Raw genomic sequence first — 6000 nt, 5'->3', positions numbered from 1 at the left:
TCCGTATGACGGAGAGGTATCTCTGGGCCCACTCGGTAATGCATCATCATATTGAGCTCAATGTGACCAAGTGTTTGGTCATGGGATCATGCATTACGGTACGAGTAAAGTGACTTACCGGTAACGAGATTGAACGAGGTATTGGGATACCGACGATCGAATCTCGAGCAAGTAACGTACCGATTGACAAAGGAAATTGAATACGGGATTGATTGAATCCTCGACATCGTGGTTCATACGATGAGATCATCATGGAACATGTGGGAGCCAGCATGGGTATCCAGATCCCCCTGTTGGTTATTGACCAGAGAGGCGTCTCGGTCATGTCTGCATGTCTCCCGAACCCGTAGGGTCTACACACTTAAGGTTCGGTGACGCTAGGGTTGTAGAGATATTAGTATGCGGTAACCCGAAAGTTGTTCGGAGTCCCGGATGAGATCCCGGACGTCACGAGGAGTTCTGGAATGGTCCGGAGGTGAAGATTTTTATATAGGAATGGTCCCGGTACAATACCGATTACCCCCGAAACTTTCCCGATGGCCGAAACTGGACTTCCTATATATAAATCTTTACCTCCGGACCATTCCGGAACTCCTCGTGACGTCCGGGATCTCATCCGGGACTCCGAACAACTTTCGGGTTACCGCATACTAATATCTCTACAACCCTAGCGTCACCGAACCTTAAGTGTGTAGACCCTACGGGTTCAGGAGACATGCAAACATGACCGAGACGACTCTCCGGTCAATAACCAACAGCGGGATCTGGATACCCATGCTGGCTCCCACATGTTCCACGATGATCTCATCGGATGAACCACGATGTCGAGGATTCAATCAATGCCGTATTCAATTCCCTTTGTCAATCGGTACGTTACTTGCCTGAGATTCGATCGTCGGTATCCCAATACCTTGTTCAATCTTATTACCGGTAAGTCACTTTACTCGTACCGTAATGCATGATCCCTTGACCAAACACTTGGTCACATTGAGCTCATTATGATGATGCATTACCGAGTGGGCCCAGAGATACCTCTCCGTCATACGGAGTGACAAATTCCAGTCTCGATCCGTGTCAACCCAACAGATACTTTCGGGGATACCTGTAGTATACCTTTATAGTCACCCAGTTACGTTGTGACGTTTGGTACACCCAAAGCACTCATACGGCATCCGGGAGTTACACGATCTCATGGTTAAGGAAATGATACTTGACATTGGAAAAGCTCTAGCAAAGAACTACACGATCTTGTGCTATGCTTAGGATTGAGTCTTGTCCATCACATCATTCTCCTAATGATGTGATCCCGTTATCAATGACATCCAATGTCCATAGTCAGGAAACCGTGACTATCTATTGATCAACGAGCTAGTTAACTAGAGGCTTACTAGGGACATGTTATGGTCTATGTATTCACACATGTATTATGATTTCCGGATAACACAATTATAGCATGAACAATAGATAATTATCATGAACAAGGAAATATAATAATAATCATTTTATTATTGCCTCTAGGGCATATTTCCAACAACAAGTCCCTCAATTTTGTTCATTCTCCTCCGTTGAGCCGCTTGTGCATGAAATTTTTTTGTATTCCTGTCTCCCTCGAGCAAGTATGGTACTCTGGACCTCTGGCGCATCCATATTTCCTCCTGATGAAGTGCCTCACGAAGCTTCTTGACTATGGCTCTCTCTTCATCAGTTGGACCTCTCCTGCCCGCACGCTCCTAATCTGGTTCAACCTCTGTCGAAGTTTCCTCACCGTGGCCGTCAGGCTGCCGAACTCACGTGCGCCCCATGTGGATAATGAACTCTGCATGTTATTAAGCGCATTAATCACCCCTGCCAGGCCATGCAAACCAGCTCCTTTTTGCCAATTATTCAAGACAACACTGTCATAGTCTGCATGTGTCTGCCATACATCTTAATAGCGAAACTGCTTCCCTCCCCTTCTCCTCTCGGCCACATCCGTACGAAGTTCGACCAGGACCAAGCAATGGTTGGAATCCGTGGTACTTATGTGCCGAACTCTTGAGTGCCCGAACATCTGGATCAGTGTTGGGTTCCCAAATGCTCTGTCGAGTCGGGCCCTAACATTATCGTCACCTGTTTGGCCATTATCCCAAGTGTACTCTGTTCCAGACCACCCCATATCTTGGAACAAGCAATCATCAACTGCTTCATGGAACGCACGCATCTGCCATTCAGGCCTGGCAGCGAGCGAAAAATGTTCTGTAGCATACAGTGTTTCATTGAAATCCCCTACGCATAACCATGTCGTATGTTGGATAGAAAACAAAGTCCGAAGACATCTCCAACTGTGGTGTCTGTCTGATGCTCGAGGGGCCCCATAAAACCCTGTAAATCTCCATTTATCTCGATTCAGATTACTATTCGGCACCATCACGTCTATGTGCCCCGAACTAAAACTCTGAAGATCCACCTGAACCTCACTTGTCCAGAATAGACCAATGCCATCGCTTAGACCATCACTATCAACTGCAAAACAGCCCGCAAAGCCCAGAAGATTTTGCAGACTTTCTACCCTTTTTGCCGCGATCTTAGTCTCCATCAGAAATAAGAGACCGGGCCCTTCTTGCTTCACCACAATGCGAAGCTCACGAACTGTCGCTGGGTTCCCTATGCGTCAACTCGTTCGTACACGTCTTTAAACTCCGAGCAGTTCCGCTTTTTATACGATGTAAAAAAATATTACATGACATTGAAAAAAATGTTCATCGCATCGTGTAATTAAAAATATGTTCGTTGCATCATATATTAAAAGTTCATCGTATAAAAGCGTATCGTATATTAAAAAATGTTTACCACATCTTTTAATATATTTTTGCCTCATATATATACAATGATCTTATTTAAATATACGATTTCGTATTATAGAAAGTTTATCATTTTTGGGAAAAGTTGAAAAATGTTTGTGCATTTGAAAAAAAAATGTTCAGAACATTTTGGGAAAAGTTGAACGCGTATTTAAAAGTCGTAAATGTATTTTCTAAAATGTTCATCATGCATTATAAAATTTATTCCGACAACAAAATAATTTTTAGTACATGTTATCAATTTTTCAAGTAACTGTGCATTAAAAAATACAACAAATATATGCAGTAAATCTGAGTAATTTTTCGAGTAATTTTTCATCATAAGTTTTAAATTTTTTCATCTTATATTTAAATAAGATAATTGTATATTGAAAGTGGTTCAATATATATATAAAATCACGGAAAAAGATTTAACAGCGCACTTATACATTTTCCGTCAAATCTACTGTGTCAGGTACAACAACGTGGTAGTGGGCCCATGTGGGTCCTTCTTGTCAGTGGGATGGAAGAACTAATTCGAAACTAAAAATAGTAAATGTATTTTTTAAATGTTTGTCATGCATTATAAAATTTATTATGATTATAAAATAATTTTTAATACATGTTATCATATTTTTGAGTAACTGTGCATTTAAAAAAATACAATCAATATATGCAGTAACTGTGATATAAATTGTTTAACTGTGATAAAATTTTCTTACATTTGTTCTTTTTTAATCCACGTAAATTTTAGAAAAAAGTTCATGCTTGGCACTAAATAATACTAACACACATGAAATCTTGCCGCGTGTGGGTTCTAGTCTGGTGCTTGGCACTAACTTGTACTAATATATAATTGCACAAAACTAATAATTAATATCTTTTTCAGGCCTTTATGTATTAATATCCTGATAAAAAGATGTTGTCAATGTGCAGGCCTCACTCCCCTAAAAAAATGTGAAAAATAATGGAAGTTTTAACAAGCAGGAAGAATACTGGAGGAATGACATGGCCATCCAGGTGCAGGAGACGAAAGAAATAGTGATGTCGGCACAACAGCAGTCGATGTGCAAAAAAATAGTAATTAATATCCATTTGTGCCCCCGTTGGGCTGCACTGGGACGCGGTTGGGCTGTCCTGCGGTCCACGTGATGCTGGCTCTCGTACAGGTCGAGCGATTGAGGGTTCGAGGGCGAGGCACACAGGAGCGGCAGACTGTAAATCCAGCGGCGGTTCCTTCGCCCACCGGCAACCACGCCGCCGTGACGCCCTCACTCCTCGGAAAGAAGTCCACATCACCCCCTAGACTTTCAGAAACCGGCTAATCCACTCCCTCAGCTTTAAAACCAGTTAATTAACCTCCTGAAGTCTCTAATAACAGCCAAAGCACCCCCTAATCCCAATTGAAGTGGTTTCTCCCGATGGTTTTGCTTGTGTGGCTCTCCGTGATTGCCAGCTCGGCTTGGTGGTGTGGGTCTCGGACTTAACTGCTCCTCCTATTGTTTAGGCCTCATCCTGCTTCTTTCCTTTTGACAACGTGGCGACAAGACGCTATGATTGGCGTTTGACGGGAGGCGGTGCCAGAACGAGCAGGTCAGTCCCAAGCTTCCGATGACTCCAGTGCTTGTGTGTTAAAGTCGTTTTTTTGAAAGATCAGAGAGGGGTTTGGAGCTGGGTTTGAGATGCTCTGTTTCTGTGTAATAAAAGATTGTATTCCGATTACATATATGTGTCCATATACAACACATTGCAGACTCAAAAGTACATTCAATAAAAAAGTTGTTTTCTCTGAATTCTCTCTCCTCATCTAAACTGAGACAACCGTAGCAGCAACAAAAACTGACTTTTTACACATACTAATTCTCAACTAAACCGAATTTTGTCTTCTTAGAGCATCAGTACATGCTTACAGAAAATATAATGTACACCATTTGGGCCCTGTGTTGTTTTCCTGCGAGTACTAATGCTCCGAGCATGCTTCAGTTTGGGGCGGTGCCAAATCCTGGTCTATTAGGATGAGGAACAATTTGATGAAACTGTTTAACACCTTGCCAATGTTGTCAGTATCATACATAATTCATGCAAGTTAAAGCACTTCTCGCCTTTTATCTTTGCAGTTTGTAGCCAAGATCGATCGATGGGGAACACCTGACCTTGTCTCTGAGACAACTAATGTTTCCTACAGAGCACAAACTGAACCTACGACGCATCATACTCGTAAAAAAAATCCAAAAGAAAGTGGAGGTGGATATATGCCGTTTCGAAATTGCAGCTAGTTGACCTGATTGAAAGCCGGGAGAGGGTCGATGCCAGCTCCGCTCATGAGTAGTTCTCGCAACAGCTCTGCCCTCTTCCATCCTCTGTGAACAGTTGTTGCAGCAAAACATTGCATGGAATTCAGAAATGGCATAAAGTTCAGTACATATGAATCTGGTCCTTGTCCAGGGCGTTTTCAGGTCCCGGGAGAATGGGGGATCGGGGGGAGAGAGGAACTAGGGAGGTGGGGCGGCCATGGCGACTAGCAGGGAAGGAGAGGAACATAGAACAAGGAAGGGCAAACTTCAGCTGGCGTCCATGGCGACGAACAGGGGAGGAGGAATATAGGAACTAGGAATTTGGATTGGGGATTGGGTGAAACTTCACGCCCCTCCCCCAAGCCGAGTTGACAACCGTGGAGAGCCACGCAAGCAAAACCATCGGCAGAAACCACTTTCATTGGAATTAGGGGGTGCTTTGGCTGGTATTAGAGAATTCAGGGGGTTAATTAACTGGTTTTAGAGTTGAGGGGGTGGATTGGCCGGTTTCTGAAAGTCCAGGGGGTGATGTGGACTTCTTTCTCACTCCTCGTCGCCTAACACCAGATCTGGATCTGGGCGACGCCCACACCGCCACCACATCACCCCACCTGTGCGCCCCACCATCACCACCGCCCTGGCGAACCAGCGAAGAGGAGAGGAAAGGAAGGAGATGGGAGAGGGGCACCGGTGCTCCGGCGAGCCAGCGATTGGGCTCCGGCGAGGTTGAGGCGAAGGGGCTCCGGCGAGCAAGCCCGGCAAGGTCGAGTTTCTGCAAAAAAATATGCCAAGTTGGCTCCTGACACGTGGGTCCCAGTGGTCAGATACGCCGTCAATACGTCTTTATACACAGCTTAGACCGTTTTGCAACACTTAGGTCCTGAGTT

This window comes from Triticum urartu, chromosome 3A, assembly GCF_056163025.1.
Source record: "Triticum urartu cultivar PI428250 chromosome 3A, HENAU_Tu73, whole genome shotgun sequence".
Taxonomy (NCBI): Eukaryota; Viridiplantae; Streptophyta; class Magnoliopsida; order Poales; family Poaceae; genus Triticum; species Triticum urartu.
The sequence above is the reverse complement of the archived record's forward strand: the minus strand, read 5'-3'. Positions refer to the sequence as shown.